The sequence below is a fragment of the Balaenoptera acutorostrata genome, chromosome 15 (genome assembly GCF_949987535.1).
Source record: "Balaenoptera acutorostrata chromosome 15, mBalAcu1.1, whole genome shotgun sequence".
Classification (NCBI taxonomy): Eukaryota; Metazoa; Chordata; class Mammalia; order Artiodactyla; family Balaenopteridae; genus Balaenoptera; species Balaenoptera acutorostrata.
Genome location: NC_080078.1, coordinates 36,237,518 through 36,254,551, shown reverse-complemented (window position 1 = coordinate 36,254,551; position 17,034 = coordinate 36,237,518). Strand labels below are relative to the sequence as shown.

At 54.9% G+C, this 17,034-nt stretch overlaps 1 protein-coding gene across 2 annotated transcripts in view; it reads right to left on the bottom strand.

Annotated features, from left to right (window-relative positions):
* Positions 1-14,181, bottom strand: part of TFAP4 (transcription factor AP-4) — a 34,417-nt gene extending 20,236 nt beyond the window's left edge. Inside the window, exon 1 of one of the 2 annotated variants that reach the window (XM_007181537.2) lies at positions 14,109-14,181. The gene's annotated coding sequence lies outside the window, so the exon portion shown is untranslated. Of the gene's footprint in view, positions 1-7,633; positions 7,829-14,108 lie in introns of those variants that run through there. The other variant, XM_057530109.1, reaches the window with a different exon arrangement.
* Positions 14,182-17,034: the final 2,853 nt, after the last annotated feature.

Genomic DNA, 17,034 nt, shown 5'->3' with positions numbered 1-17,034 from the left:
CCAGGAAGACTGTCAGCACAGAGGCCGAGGCAGGTTTCCACTCTACATAGCACCCATAGGGAGGGGGGATGCATTTTTCTCAGTTTTAAACTTTTATCCTACATGTGTGTCAAGAATACTCTTCTTCTCCTTGGACAGATGATGTATTCATTTCCTGCTTCTGTGTAACAAATTTCCATAAATTTATTGGCTTGAAACAGCACAGTTTATCATCGCCAGGTGTGGCATGGCTGGGCTCTTGGCTCAGAGTCCTGCCGGGTGAAATCGAGGTGTTAGCAGGGCTGCAATCTCATCAGGGGCTAGGATGACCTTCCAAAGTCACTGTTTGTTGGCAGGATTCAGTTCCTTGCAGCTGTAGGACTGACGTCCCGTTGTCTTGTGGACTGTTAGCTCCTGGAGACCATCCTCAGGACCTTGTCCCGTGGCCCCACCATCTGAGGAACAGAGAGGGTCCCACAGGTTGATTCCCTCTCTCGCTTTGAATCTCTCTAATTTCCTCTTCCACAAGCAGCTGGAGAAAACTCTGCTTTTAAAGGTCTTGTGTGCTTAGGTCAGGCCCACCTGGATAATCTACCTCAAGGGCAACTGTGCCATATAACATAACTTAATCACGGGAGTGATGCCATAGTCACAGGTTCCGCCCACACTCAAGGGGAAGGAGTATACGAGGGCAAAGGTCATTGGGGGTCATTGGAGAATTCTGCTACCACAGAGATGGAACCATGAAGGAGAAGCACAGAAAGTTAAGGAACGTCCCTCAGGATGTACAGAGAATTGGAGATGGAGCCTGAAGAAGAATCTAGGGCCCCAACCCTAATTTGAGGCTTTATCCTCTACACAAATATGCCAGGAGTGGTGGATGGAAGGACCAGATGGCCTTTAGGGCCCCCGTTGACCTCTAAGGCTCCAGCATACTCTGGTGCATATGGGGAACCCCAGCCTGCTTGAGGGGGGGCAGGGTGGTGGGGGGTTGTGGATACCAGCCATTGGAGCAGGGATGAGGCCCCATGGAAGCAAAAAGCCCCTGCCTGGGAGAGGATCCTGAATGCTCCCGGGAAGGCAGAATGCGGGTCAGACGCTTCTGTTGTGGATTGGAGCAAACCCCAATATCCCCCAATGCCCTGGTCCCCTTTCTTACCCTAGTCACAGGGAGACCTCTGGGCCGACAAGGCTGGGGTCCCCCAACCACTAGGGGGAGCCTGGCATGCATGATGCTTTTGTGCAAGCTGAGGCTGAGCACACTGGGGGAACCCAAGGCAGGTACTGGGGTGGAAGGACTGACCGCCCAACTCCCCACACCCCCGAGGCCCTGCAGATCCTGGGGCACCAGGCTTGTCAAGGTGCCCGAAGGCCCTGACCTCTGGATGCCCGCTTCCTTCTAACAGCCCGATCTGGTTCACTTTGCTCATAAGCGAGCCCTTGGAAAGGGGACTGGAGTCCACCTGTGGCGTGTCCCCCATTCCCCCCTTTAGTCCTGCCCCCCATGTTTCCAGACCTGACACTGCAGCCCATGGCGGGGGAGCTCCTGCCTTCTCCTCTCCTCTTCCTCCACCAGCTTGCCCTGTCTTGGGTCCCCCCAGGGAAATGCCTCTCTGATTTTCAACACATGGACAAGGAGGAACCAGGCCATCTGCTTCGATTGGGTGCATCCCACTGAGTTTTATAAAAACTCAGTGAGGGAATTCCCCAGAAGTCCAGTGGTTAGGACTTGGCACTCCCACTGCCGTGGCCCGTGTTCAATCCCTGGTCGGGGAACTAAGATCCCACAAGCCACTGGGTGTGGCAAAAAAACTAAAAGCAAAAAAACCAAAAAACAAAAACAAAAACAACAACTCAGCGAATGGCCACCCTGGCTGGACTTTCAGTTTTAGACAGAAATGGCTGTGTGACCACTTCCTCAGTTGATTGTAAGCTGACAAGGCGGTTATAACAATCCCACCAGGCAGCCCAGTAGCCTGGGGCACAGCATAGCAGTAAAGGGGGACCTAATGATGCCCAGTCTGGGCTCTTTAACCAGGGGTGCAGGGGGAAGGGGAGGACAGAGCTTCTGGTCAACATAAAAAGAGAGTAAGTCAGCCAAGGCACCAAGGGGGTGTGGCTGGATAGGACGAAGGGTCAGCAGAGGCGCCACGAGAAATCGGGAGGGAGCATTTGGGGTTCAGGAGAAAGGCAGGAAGGAGAGGAATCGGGAAGAGGAAAGCTGGGGAGCTGCCGAGCTCGAGAGGTTGTCCAGTGTGCCTCTGGGCAGCGGGCTCTCCTCCCACTGGAGGAGTGGACGGGGGCGGGGAGACAAGGCGGGACGTCCAGTCCCATTTGAGGATGGGAAAGGGTGGGCTGGGACCAGCCAGGCCAGGGGAGGGACACAGGCCTTCTCTGATGAGAAAGCAGACCTGGGTGGGCTGTGACGGGGGAGGCTGCCAGGAAATGGGAGTAGCTCTCCCTGAGGAGGGGAGCTCAGAACCCTAGCGTGTCAGGAGGCACGTGTGTATGTGGGCACGAGAGGTCTGGGCCACTGTGTGCCAGATGCTGCTCTGGCGGCTTTACCTGCATTCCGCATTTTATCCTCACTACAGGCCCCTAAGTCCTGTTATACCCTGGGGACTTGTCAAGGTCACCTGACCAGTCTGTGCCAGCACCTGGCTCCTTCAACAGCCTGTGCTGCTGCCCCTAGAATAGCCTACAGGCTGAGAGCTCCCCTGGTCCCGGTGGCCTGGCCCTGCCCAGGTATGGCCAGGTGCAAGAGGGGAGCTGAGGGATGTGGAGGGAGAAAACCCTGTCTGCTGAAATGGCAAGGTCAAGTTCACGGTGATATGGAACCCATGTTCTGTGGTTGACTGTCAGTGCCCAGACAGCCAAGGGAAGGAGCAACTCCTAGGGGTCAGGGAAGGCTTTGGATTCAAGTTTGGGCAGACAGGGAGGAAGGAGGTGAGAGAAGCTCTCCAGAGGGCAACCTGACTGGTGCAAAGAACAGTTTCAGGACGGCTTTCTCCTCCCTCGACACCTCCGGACCTTGCACCAATTTGCGGCTGTGCTGCTCCCGCCAGCACACTGGGGGTTAATATCTGTCTGGTGTAGTGACCACAGCAGCAGTGGCAGCAGGCTGTGATGCCAGTAACTCAGAAGCTGAAATGTGAGAAGCAGGAGGAGAGGGGCAGGGCTGGGAAAAGCTGAGCCACCGCGGCAGCAGCAAGGAGAGAGGGTTTCCCTGGCAGGAGCCTGCAGCTCGGCTCCAGCAGCCAGAGGAGGCCCTCCCATCCTTGGCCCACGTCCCCTCCACATCACTGCCCCTCCTGCCTCAGGCCATGGGCTGTGGCACCCACTCAAGGTGGTCCATGGTCACGGTCATGACCAGCGTCCGAGCCCTTGGGCCATGGAGCAGCAAGTCGGGGCTGCAGATCTGGGGAAAGGACGGAGGGCGTGCCCAGGCGACCAGCAGAGAATGTATGTGTGGGGCCCTGCCCAGCACTGCCGGAAGCACTGGGTGGGGAGACAGGCAGAGGGCAGAGTGGGGAGGAGGATGGGAGGTCCCTCGGGCCCCGACCTCAGAGGTCTGGCCTTGACTTCCCCCTCCTCGGGCAGAACTGAGTCATGGGAGCCTCCCGCTGCTCCAAAGGCAGGGAGACACACAAAGCTCCCGGCCCCCTCCCTGGGCCCGCTGCCAGCCTGCCTCTGCCGTGAGGACCGACCTCAACTTCCCAAGTGTGTGCGAGGTGCTGGGCACCGCGGGAGCCCCTCATCTCCCTGTCCTTAGTCAGTCCCACACTCGCAATATCAGTTTCGGCGGGTGTGTGTGTGTGACCCGCCCCCCCAATACAGATGAGCAAGCAGAAACTCAGAGAAGTTCAGAAATTTGCCCAAAGCCACACAGCCAGAGTGAACCTGGGCTTGTCTGACAGCAATTACCCACCATGCCATGCTCCCAGGAAGGCAAAAGGAACAAAGTCCACCGGCAGGTGACCCGGGGCTGTGCGCCAAATCCAAGAAGGCAAGAGATGAAAGGCAGCCCAGGAACCTCAGGAAAGAGGCTGCAGATGAACAAAAGGGGCAGTAATGTTTGGGGCTTGGTACCCCGTGAGGTGGTGAGAACGGCATCCAGAGGAAGCAGGGGAAAGGCCTGGTCCTGCCTGGATCTGTGGATGATGATTCTATGGCGGTAGAGACCTCTTGTAATCCCTTAAGATGCATCCCCTGGAGCCACAGGATCACCACTGAGCAGGTGACCACTCACCTTGACAAATCACAGAGCACTTCTGGGGCTTGAGGTTTGCATGGCCCTTGTTTGAAGAGTTAGCAACATTTACTGTGGGAGGGACTTCCCTAGTGGTCCAGTGGCTGGGGGTCCGTGCTCCGGGTTCGATCCCTGGTCGGGGAACTGGATCCCACATGCCGCAACTAAGAGCCCGCATGCTGCAACTAAGAGCCCTCATGCTGCAACTAAAGTTCCCGCATGCCGCAAGGAAGATTGAGGATCCTGCGTGCCGCAACTAAGAGCGGTGGGCAAGGCTCTGCTAAAAATGTACAGAAGCACCGTAGTAGGCCCCACTGGGGCCTGTTGGCCAGGAGGCAGGAAGGTCCCAGCTCCACAGCTTCCAGCTGTGACCTTGTGTGACCTTGACTCACTTCTCTGAGCCTTGCTTTCCTCACCTGCAGAAGGGGGATCATGCCAGCACCGACACGGAGGGCTGCTGTGAGGATTAAATGGGTCATTTGTCAAAAAGCACTTAGATTGAAAAACTTCACCTTCACAAAAACTTGTACATGCATGTTCATAGCAGCATTATTCACGAAAAGTAGAAACAACCCAAATGTCTTTTGATGGATGGATGGATAAACAAATGCTGATCCATCCATACAGTAGAATATTATTCACCCATAAAAAGGAATGAAACACTGACACAGGCTACAACATGGATGAACCTTGAAAACATGATGCTCAGTGAAAGAAGCCAGACACAAAGGACCACATATTGTGGGACTCTATTTATTGGGGTGGCCAAAAAGTTCGTTTGGTTAATGAATACGCTGTTCAATAAAGTTCTTAGTGGAAATGAAAAATGTCTTTTATTTCTACTTAAAACCAAATGAACTTTTTAGCCAACCCAATATATGAAATGTCCGGAACAGTCAAATCTGTAGGGTCAGAAAGCAGACGGGTGATTGCCAGTGGCCGGGGTGGGGAGGGGAGGAATGGGGAGTGATTACTAATGGCTTCAGGGTTCTTTTTTGTTTTGTTTTGTTTCTAAATCAATTTTTTTTTTTTTTTTTTGGCTGCACCGCGTGGCTTTTGGGATCTTAGTTCCCCGACCAGGGATTGAACCCAGGCCCTTGGCAGTGAAAGCGCAGAGTCCCAACCACTGGACCACCAGGGAATTTCCAAAATCGATTTTATTTTTTAAAGCAGTTTTAAGTTCAGTAGTTTTTTTTTTGTTTTTTGGCCGCACCTTTTAGTTCCTTGACCAGGGATCGATCCCGCGCCGCCTGCAGTGGAAGCACGGTGTCTTAACCACTGGACCGCCAGGGAATTGCCTAAGTTCAGTAGTTTTAAGTTGTTAAGCAATACTGAGCAAAGGTTCAGAGATTTTCCATACACTCCCTGCACCCACTATCAAATCCCCCATGTAAATGGTACATTTCTTACAATTGATGAATATGCTGGGGTTCCTTTTGGGGGATGATGAAAATGTTTTGGAATTAGATGGTGGAGATGGATGCACAACTCTGTGAATATACTAAAACCCACTGAATTGTATTACTTTAAAGGGGTGAATTTTACGGGATGTGAATTCTACCTCAATTTTTAAAAAGCACTCAGTAAGAGCTCAGAAAACGTAGCTCTCGTTACTATGTCCTTCAACTTCAGAGAGTCTGTCATTTAATGGAAGAGACCAGACGAACACATCAAAAAATTTTTGACACCCAGAAGAGAGCCGGGCAGTCTGGTCCCAGCAGCCTGGGACAACTGTCGTAGAGTCACGATCAGGGCGTGCAGGACATGGACGAGTGACCGATGCAGGAGCCCCCAATCGCCATGCTGGCTATGTGGAGATAAGCTCCGCACAGAGGTACCGACTCCACCACGTCCAGAGGAGAATAACCATGAGTGCGGGAGTCTTGTCAGGAATCTAAGGAGGTGGCATTTGGGCTACGAGTCACAGGACGTGGGTGGTTTGGCGGGGATGAGCAGGCACCCACAGATGTGTGGCATCCCAGAGGGATGCTGGCAGGCAGGGCTGGCAGGAGTGGAGGGCGCTGAGCCCTGGGGAAGGCGGGGGACACTCCTTGGAGCACTCCCTGTGCCCTGAGCAGATTCTGGGAGGGACTTTACTTCAGTTCACAAATGGTTGCAGAAAGCTTACAGGAGGCTGGCCCTCCACCCTCCCAGAAGCTCTAGGTTTCTGGGAGGTGTCCAGGAGGTTCGGACCACTCTGGGCACCGAGTTTCCTCTTCTGAGCCACCCCCCAGGTTCCAGCGTTCCAAGAGAGAGAATATAGGAGATGGGCGAGGCTGGGTCAGGCCCTTCACCACCTAACCACCCCCCCCCCACACACACCCCCATGTCAAACGACCAGGCTTATGCTGTGGCACGGGAGGGAAAGAGGCAGCCACTCCCAGGAGTAGAGCCTGGGCCCCTCCTCCAGCCCCAGGTGGAGCTGAGGGCACATGGAGGCGACTCCCAGAGGCAGGCCTGAGCCTGCAGGCCCACAGGTGAGGCCCACCCGCTGCTCCCTCCACCCCCTTTCCTGTCCCTCCTGCCTCCATCCTCTGTCCCATGTAGTCCCTAACTCTCTCCTGGGAGAAGCTCCTTGGAGGAAAGGGGCCTGCACACACGCAAGCGTGCACACACGCACACATACACACACACACACACACGCATCATCCTTTCAGCCCACAGGGCAGATCACACAGCACCTAGATACAGGGAAGAGAAAGGGACCTAGGCTAGTTAGCATAGAGCCTTCTCCAGGCCAGGCAGGTGCCAAGGGATTTGCAAACATTGTCTCAGTCAATCTCAAAAAGAATCCTATGAGATTTCATAGATGAAGAAAATGAGCTTCTGAGAGCTTAAGGAATTTAGCCAGTGGGACACCCCAGTAGGTAAGAGCCATAAAGCCAAGCACAGTGCCTGGCACAAGCCCCAGGAGGCAGTTCTGTGGGAGCAGCTCAGCAGAGTGCTGTTTCTGACCACCCCTGGCACTGGCTCCTTTGGGGGACCCCTCCCACTCCCACTTTCTCCGTGTGGCTCTTGGGGCATCGGCCCTGCACTGCAGCGAGCTCCTGACCCAGGCCTGTCCCATCAGTGTCCGGGATGAGCTGGGCCCCAACTGGGCCAACAAGAGGCAAGCCTAGGGTCTCGCTGGAGCCCCAGGGAGAGGCAAGCTAGGAGTTCACAGGCCTTGGGGAGCAAAGGCCCCAGAGTAAACCCACACAGAGGACACTGGGCCAGGAGATGCAAGCCAGTGTCCCAGGGCCATTGCTGAGCACAGGACCAGCTAGGCCCTCGGCCTTTGCAGTTATATGAGCTCTCTGAAGGAAGGTCTGACTGCAGAGCTCACGCTGTTTCCCTGCCCCACGCTGTCCCCTTCGGGGCTCTGGTAGCTTAGGAGCTGGGACAAGGCTGGGGATGGGGCCTCACCTCTCTCCCAGAATCCTGGGGTCGGGGGGCCGGGAGTGTGGGACCCTCTCAGCCTCCTCCTCCCTGGCTCATCGCTCAGTTTGACCTTCAAAGTTGACATCTGCTTCCAAGACTCGGTCTCTCCTCCTGGAATTTAGCCTCCAGATGTCAGATCCGAGGCGGCAGCGGTGGCTGCCTGGCTCCCCCCAGAGTGAATCAGCCACATTCCAAAGGTGCAAACACAGACGCCGCGCCCTCGGCAGCCTGGGGCTGCAGACTTCCTCCCCAGGCCCGCCCGGCCCCAGCTCCCGCTCCGCTCCGCTCCCCTCCCCAATCGCCTCTTCCCAGCCAGACCAGGCTTAGGGCTTCCTTTCCAGAGACATTCTGGAAAAAGAATGCCGCTGGGGCCGGGAGACACCCTGATCCGCCCTGCTGGCTCTGTCCCCTGCAGCGAGCACGGACCCCAGCCTGGGTGCCCCCAGCTGTTACCAGTATATGTGGCTCATTCACACAGCAGGAATTTACTGAGCACCTACTATGCGGCAAGCAAGATAGACACAAGTCCCTGACCTCACGGAACTCAGCCCAGCAGGAGAGTCAGACAGAATCAGGTCCACAGACAGAAAATAAATCCAAGTGCGGGTACAGCTCTAAAGGAAAGAAAGAAGGGACTGAGACAGATGACAAGGGACAAAGGGAGGGCTGTGGGGGCCTCTCTCAGGAGTCACAGGGAAGTTGAGGCCTAAAGGATGAACGGAAACCTCATCTACAGGGTCACTTCTCAGCGATCTTGTCACGAGAACCACAGCAAAGCAACCCCAAAGAATGTCCCCCGATCGCTCAGCAAGTTTTTGAGTCCTTGTGCTCGCGTCTTCTGTCAGCATTAATGCAGGGGTGTCTGGCTAATATTTTTTTTAATAAAAGCTTTATTGAGATATAATTCACATAGCATACAATTTACCATTTTAATGTATACAATTCAATGGTTTTCAGTATTTTAATGTAGTGCAACCCTTACCACAATCAATTTTAGAATATTTTTACCACCCTCAAAGAAACCCTGCACTGCTTACCAGTTACATCCACACCCCTCTGCCCCCAGCCCCTAGCAACCACACATCTACTTTCTGTCTATGGATTGGCCTATTCTGAACATTTCCTAGAAATGGAACTATACAATATGTGGCCTTTTGTGTCTGGCTTCTTTTACTGAGCATCACGTTTGCGAAGTTCATCCACATGGTAGCCTGTGTCAGTACTTCATTCCTTTTCATGCCTGAGTAATATTCCATTGTTTGGACAGACCACAGTTTGTTTATCCATTCATCCGTTGATGGACCTTTGGGTTGTTTCCACCTTTTGGCTGTTGTGAATAATGCTGCTGTGAACATCCGCGTACGAGTTTTTGCATGGACATATGTTTTCATTTCTCTGGGGTGCACACCTGGGAGTGGAATTGCCAGGTCAAATGGTGACTATGCTGAAGAACTGCCAGGGCCTGCACCACCTGACATGCCCACTGGCAGTGGGAGAGGGTTCTAATTCCTCCCTCTCCCCGTCAACACTTGTTATTGCCCCTCCTTTTTTGTCACTGCCATCTGCTGGGTTGAAGTGGTATCTCATGGGGTACCCAACTGCACCCCCATTCCTTTCATGCCTGCACTGCCCCCACCCTCTGGAGATTCCAAGGCTTCCAAGCCCTACAGCAGGTCCTGCTATGATCCACCTCCTCCTTCACAAGGGTCAAACCCAAATCCAGTCCAATGCCTGCAGGCCTTTAGGTACAAGGAGCAGTGGGGAGGCGAGATGCAGGGTGGGGTGTCCTGGTCTGTGACCCCAGGGCACAGTGAGGAAGAGGGGCCTTGGGCAATTTCCTACAGGAGTTCCTATGCATCTCAGCCTATCTACGCCTTCACAGACAGGGCAGGGCTTCTTCTGTTCCTTCACTGCCCTAGATCATAGGCACACATTCATTCACTCATTCAGCATAAATAATTGCCAAGGGCTTCCCTGGTGGCACAGCTGTTAAGAATCTGCCTGCCAATGCAAGGGACACGGGTTCGAGCCCTGGTCCAGGAAGATCCCACATGCCGAGGAGGAACTAAGCCCGTGCGCCACAAATACTGAGCCTGTGCTCTAGAGCCCGCGAGCCACAACTACTGAAGCCCACATGCCTAGAGTCCGTGCTCCGCAACAAGAGAAGCCACCGCAATGAGAAGCCCGCGCACTGCAACGAAGAGTAGCCCCCGCTCGCCGCAACTAGAGAAAAGCCCACGCACAGCAACGAAGACCCAACGCAGTGAAAAAAAAAAAAAAACTTAAAAAAAAAAATTTGCCGAATGAGTGAATGAATGAACAGAAGATGAAGAAAGAGAACCCAAAGAGGGGATCATCGGTTAGAAGCTCAGGCTCTTGGGTGAACTGGTTTGCACTTGAATCCCACCTCTGCTACTTTGTAGCTGTGTGCCCTTGGGCCAATCACTTGGCTTCTCTGAGCCTCCCCCGCCTCATCTACAAAATGAGCCAGACAGTGACTTCCTACCTGACAGCATGGCTTTGAGGATTAAACGTAGTGATAAAGATCAAGCAGTATTCCATGCCAAGGACTTCTAGAGACGAGGTCATGTAACATCAATCCTCACAAGAACCTTGTGAGATAGGACTATTATTACCAGCTTTGACATTATAGACAGGAAACAGGAACTTTGGGGGCTCAAGGAATCTGTCCAGTTAGAATGCTGGGAATGGCAAAACCAGGATCTGGGGAACCCCCTGGCGGACCAGCGGTTGGGGCTCCACGCTTCAACTGCTGGGACCTGGGTTCCGTCCCTGGCCGGGGAACTAAGATCCCAAAAGCCGGGCAGCGTGGCCAAAAAAACAAAAAAACAGGATCTGAACCAAGACCCCTGACTCCAGGCGAGGACACTGACCCAACGCCACGTGGCCCCTGACACAGATGGAGGGAAGCTGGGCAGCCTCCGAGCAGGTGACCGATGGGCTGGTCTGGAGGCGGACCTGCCTGTTCAACAGATGCCCCTGGGCTCAGAGTCTGGTTCTCAGAAAGTGGGCAGGCCGCTGGGGAGTTCAGAGGCCCGTAACAGCGCGTGGACGGATGGAGGGACGCCAGAGATGCTGCCAAAGCAGAAGTTGACCGTGCCTGGGGGGGCGGGCGAAGAAAAGGTGCAAAGAGACCCCGTGGCTGCAAGCCTGGGGCACTAGGACAGACACCAATGAGGGGAGTCAGGAAGACGAGGCGGTACTAAGAGTTTTATCAGCGAAAGCAGAAAGAAGTCAGAAGTGTCCAGAAGGGAAGCTGGGCTACTGAGAGGGGCACTCTTTCCTCTACCAGCGTGTGTGGCATAGAAGGAGCCTGGCAGAACCCACAGCGGCTGGACCACTCTAGGGTGACAGGTGTGGCCAGACTCCCCTCAAGTCAAAGAGCCTACGTCAAAGAGCTCCAGGGGGCTAGCTGAGGGGAGACATCAAGCTAGCCCCTAAAAATGTAGGCCTGGTGCACCCCGAAGGCTGGGTGTAAGTTTGGGGCACTCTCCTGAATAGAGATGGGGTTCCCCTCACTTTTGCCTCTGCAACTGAGGAAAGGCATCAAGCCGAGAAGGCCCAAGGATGGAACCCCAGGGAATACCTGGGTTTAGGGGGCCACAGGCAGGGGAAGCAGTGCAGACCCCAGAGGGCTTCAGGCGCGCAGGAGCACAGGCTGCTGCGGAGAGGCGGCTGGGAGGAGGTCTCCACAGGTAGTGCTGCCGAGGGCACAGCTCGGGACAGCTCAGCACTGAGCAGGTTATCGGGGTGGCCTGCTCTCTGGGGAAACTTGGCTGGGGAGGGATGGAGGTAGGGCTATTGCTTGAGAGTCCAGCATTTATTTTCAACAGGGGAGAAGCTCAGCTGATGACAGCACCCCAACGGAGAGTGGAATGCATTTAAATTCAGTCGTGGAAAACATTTACACACACCAGGCTCCGGATTTGCTAGAAGGGGTTTCTCACAGCTGCCTGGCTGGGAAGTCCAGGACAGTGGTTTTCCAGGTTTAGTCAGAGGCCCACATGCACCTGGAGCTTGTTAAAAATGCAGATCCCCGGGCCTCACCCTGGACTTACCAGTTCAGTAAGTCTCTCAGTTTGAGAATCCACTGGGGCTGTAAGGCTCAGAATATCACCAGCTCAGTAGACGACAATGCACAGAGACTCACCTGAGGGGACAAGCCCTCACCTCTTTCCGGCATTCTATCCACATTTATCCACATGAGTCTCAGGACTCACATGTGCCGCCTCAGACCTCTAGACCTCCACCCGGACACTCCCACACTCTTGGCCCACCTGGTCAGTGACCAGAACTCCAGCTGCCCCCTTAGCTAAAGGCCAGGGTGTACGGGAGGTCCTAGGCACCCAGGTAGAGTGAGAGTCATTCACCTGACCCCCAAACTTCATGAGGAGGAAGCCCTCTGCCGGCACCCCCCAAGGTGCCTCTGGCCCCACCTGTACCAGTCCCACTGTGAGAAAGGACTGACCTATTTGACCCAGACACAAAGGCCTAGTGACAAGGTCTGGGGACAGTGTGGCTGAGAAGAAAAGCAGAAAGTGTCTCCATCCCCTTTGGTCATCATCCCCTCTGCCACCCCTACAACCCCACAGAGTATGTGTGTGTGTGTGGGTCTCCAAGCCAAACACGAAATGTATCCCCTCTACAGGGGTGAATCAGCTCCCAGAGGGGCAGGGCTTGGGCTCTGCAGTCAAATGGTTTGCACTAGGATCCCATCTCTGCTCTTTTACAGCTGTGCATGCTCAGGCAAACCACTTAACCTTTCTGAGCATCTACCAAACAGGCCTGACGGTAAGTCCTGCTGTGGTCCTGTACCACCAGGACCTCTGACTGACTGGTGACCGGAGACTCCAACACAGGGGGCTGGGTCGCACCCATAACCCTCCCAGGGCCACATTTCACACCACAGCCCAAAGGCCAAGGCTGGAGGCTGTGCCAGGCTGGAGAAGGGGCAAATTGCAGAAGACTCGCCATCCTTGCCCCATTAGAAACCTGCAGCCCTTCTCGGGATCAGAGGCACAAGCAGATCTTCACAGGAGCACGAAAACATTTCCCCCCTTCCCAAAGCAGAGAACCGGTCAGCATGGCCAGCAGAGCCCAGATCGGTAGCCCTGAGGCTCTTTCCCTCTGGTCTGCACAGCAGGCAGAGAATGTGCTGCAGGTGCAGACATGGGCGGGTTTCGTGTGTTTTGTGTTTGTGTGTGTGCGTGTGAATCTCTCCAGACTCACAGGGATGTTTGGGGGATTCTGTTTGTTCTGCACTTGCTGGCCGGCACACAGCCTGCCTGGCTGACTCCACCTTTGTTACTGCTCTGGAGCACTCAGCCGCACCGGGCTCCCCCCAGCCACCCCCAGAAGCAACCTCTTCCAGGCTCTGGGCCTTCTGCCCTCTCTCCCCAAAGCCACTTGTACCCGCACGAGAGCCGAAAGGGGGACAAGTGCTTCCCAGACAACAAAAGCCTCTCCCAAGAGAACAGACATCCTCGAAGGCTCCTGCTACACCCTTGTTCTGTGCACTGATTTCAGGCTCAGTTTCAGGGCCCCATTTGCTGGGTATGAATTACAGCCAGCTGGCTTTTGGGCAGATGGTCAGCAAAAGGACCCTGCCCACCCATCTTTCACTTCAGGAGGTCAGTCACACCCTCTCCCTCTAGCACTCTGGGAGGAAACTGAGGCGCGGCACAGAGGACCTGATTTGGTCAAGGTCACCCTACCCTGGGTCTCCTGGGTGTTTCAGGCAATGACGCCAGTCTCCTTGGGCTCCAATGCTGTGTGACCTTGGGCAAGTTATTTAGCCTGCCTGAGCCTGATTTCCTCTCACACAATGGTAGCGCCCACGCCTGGGCTGTCCTGAGGCTTAAAGGAAATAATATGCGTAGAGCACCTAACACTTTGCCGGGCACCTGCTCAACACTGAGCCATTACTGTCATGATTCCGTCCTTTCTTTCTGCCCCTCTCTCCACTCCAGCCACACTGGCCTCAATGCCCGGCTGCTCCCAACACCCCCAGGCACCGGTTGTTCCCTCTTTTCCTCCGGGACTTCGCTCAAAAGTCACCTTCTCAAGGACCCTCCTAGCCGCCTGGTGGATGTCCGTCCCCCGCTTTTGTCCTCACCCTGACACTCATCCGACATAGTGGACATTCTACTGATTCACCCGCCGGCCTCTCCTCTCGCCCTGGAGCACAAGCCCTGTGAGGGCAGGGCTTTTGCAGCCCTCTCCACCCCGGGTGCCCGCGCTGCAGTGAACGAAGGGTTCCTATCGCGTCTACCCGGCTGCGGGCGCGCCTGGGAGCCTAGTTCAGGGGCCAGATTTCGCCCTGGGGGCCGCCAGGCCGGGCCGGAGCAAGAGGAGCAGCGCGCGCTGGGGCCGCGGGCCGGGGTGGGTGGCGGGAACCGGGACTCCGGGGGGCGGCGCCGGGGACAAAGGGCGGCCCTACCTGCGAGAGGGGTGCGGGTACCTCCCCCAGGGCGGCTCCGGCGCGTGCCCGCGAGGTCACGTCCGGGGCGCGCCGGCCGGAAGGAGGCCCCTGGCGGGGTGGGGGGGGCGGGGCGTCTGCGGCCTGGCCACGCCCCCGGTCGCGGGCCCGAGGCGGGGGCGGAGCCAGCCGGGTCGGGGCCGCCTCGCACTTCCGCTCTCCCCCGCCGGCTCATTCATATTCATGAGGCCGTGAGGGGCGGGGACCGGGTCCCCCGCGGCGCCCTGCACCCCCCGCTCCCCCCAAGCTGCGGATCCCGCCTCGGCTGAGGCTCCGGCCCCAGTGGGGCGCCCCCGGCTTCCGCCTTGGGGAGGGAGTTTCCACTTGGTCACGACTCAAAAATGTGTCGCTCCCGCTCCTCCGCCCCCTCGTCCCTGCCTGGGATGGGGGGGGGGGGTCTCCTCCCTCGGAAGACAGCGGGGCGGGGTCAGGGGAGGGGCGGCTCCTCCTTCCTGGGGCAGGTCCGTAGGGATGGGGCTAACCCTTCCCTCCAAGTTAGCGCCTGTAATAATCTTCATTTTTAAAACATAATAATAGTTCTAATTTATTGAGTGCTTACTCTGTGCCAGGCACTGTACATGTTATATGAACTACCTATTTTAACCCTCCCAACAGTCCAACTCAGCTAAGTACAGTGTTGTCAGAACCAGAAGGTCAGAAAGTTGAGTGACTTACCCACCACCACACAGCCGGCCTTGGGCTTTTTCCGGAAAGGTAGGTACCAATAGGTTGGAGGGGCAGGTGCTTATAGCCCCCCCCCCACCCCTTGCAGGAAATGGGCTTACTTAAGGCACTCCTGGCTGGCTGGGCGTGGCTGAGGGGTGGGTCTGAACGCCTCATTCAAGGGAAAAGCTACAGACTGGGGGAAACTAAAGCATGAGGGCAGGACAGGCGGCACAATTTGCCGGACCCAGTGCAAAATGAAAATGCACTGGTTCAGTTTTGAACAGTGTGTTCAAAAATGATTATGAATCTCAAGATAGTGACGGCAGAACATTGAGCGAAGCATGGGCCCTGCTAAATGTCAGGCTCGTGCGACTGCACAGGTGAACATCCATGAAGCTGGCCCTGATGAAGGAGCCAGGGGCTCTTCTAGGGGCTGAGAAGACAGCATAGACACCCCCACCTCCAATATCTCCCCCTCCCTCACCCCCGCAACCCAGGAGACTCACTCCAGGCTGGCATCCAGAGTTCAGCCTCCAGAACTCCAAAAGCTGAGCACGTCAGGCCCTCTAGGGGTCAGGTGAGTCCCCACGGGGAGAGTGTGTCTCAAACCCAAATGACCCTGCTGGCCCCTGGGCATTCTCAGCCAGGGGCCCTGCTGGCAGGTGGGCTGGGTCATACATGCTGGGCCCAGCAGGGCCCTCAGTTCTGACTCAAAGCCCTTCTTTCTCACTGGAGCAGGGAGTGAGGAACAGTCAGGGCTGATTCCCAGAATAAACACTCCACCCATAGTCAGCCCCAGCCCTCAGCCACGGCAAGCCAGCACCAACAGGGAGAGATCTCCCCAGGCTGCCTGCTCAAGGTTAATAAGTCACCCTGATCTCACTCCTGCCATCGCTCCATCCTTGTGCCTGGGCCCCCACTCACAGTGGGTTGCAGGCTTCATTAATAACAATAATAGCTACCATTTGCTGCACTCTTTTTCTCCCCTCCCGGCATTGGTGGGAGCCCTTTGTGTGCCCTCTCAGTAGAGCCTCACATAGCTCCATAACAGGCATGAGGATCACCATTTCACAGATAGGGAAACTAAGAGAGATGCGATGACTTGGCTAAGGTCAAGGGCTAGAGTTTGGGATTTGCTGCCATTCATCTGTCCCGGTTCCTATCATCTCTCCTACATCTGTAACATAGGTCTTCAGGCTCACTTCTCTGTGTTGTCTTGTATTATTCACTTCCTGCCCCTAGAATAGATTAAACGCTCTGGAAAGACAGGAACCGTACTTATACAGCTGAGTTTCTGCTGGACCTTGCATCGTGTGTTAATTGAAAAGCTACTTACTAAGCATCATGTTGTACAGGAAACCCTCCTTGCAGTGGGCAGGTATGTGTGTGTGAATGAGTAAGCCATGTCTCCTCTGGGTACTGATGTAAGGAGTCCCCACTAGACTGAGAGATCTCCTTGAAGACCTGGCTGGGTTTGCTAGCCCAGCACACAGTAGGCCCTCAATAAATGTTGTTGAATGACCACATGATAACAATTTAATAAGCATATGTTGAATGAATGGGAACCTAGGAGATGTTCAATAAATGTTTATTGGGAATTCCCTGGCAGTCCAGTGGTTAGGACTCGTCACTTTCACTGCTGGGGCCCAGGTTCAATCCCTGGTTGGGGAACTAAGATCCCACAAGCTGCACAGAGTGGCCAAAAAAAAAAAATGTTTATTGATGAAAGATTAGGGGACCAGATTCAGCCCCCAAATATATTAGCAATTATCTTAGCTCAGGCTGCTATAACAAAATACCACAAACTGGGTAGCTTAAACAACATGTTATTCCTCACAGTTCTAAAGGCTGGAAGTCCAAGATCAAAGTGCTGACAGATTCAGTTCCTGGTGAGGACTCTTCCTTGCTTGCAGACAGCCACCTTCTTGCTGTGTCCTCACATGGGAGGGAGAGGGGGAGGGAGAGAGAGAAAGAGATCCAATCTTTCTTCCTTTTCTTGTAAGGGCACTGATCCCATCATGGGGACCCCACCCTCATGACCTTATTTAAACCTAATTAACTCCCGAAGGCCCCATGTGCAAATATTATCACACTTGGGGGTGGGGTGGGTGTGTAGAGTTTCAACATATGAATTTGGGGGAGGACACAAACATTCAGTCTATAACAGCAATATTTATGAAGCATTTATGAAGTGGACATCCCTCTTCACCCACCTTTCACT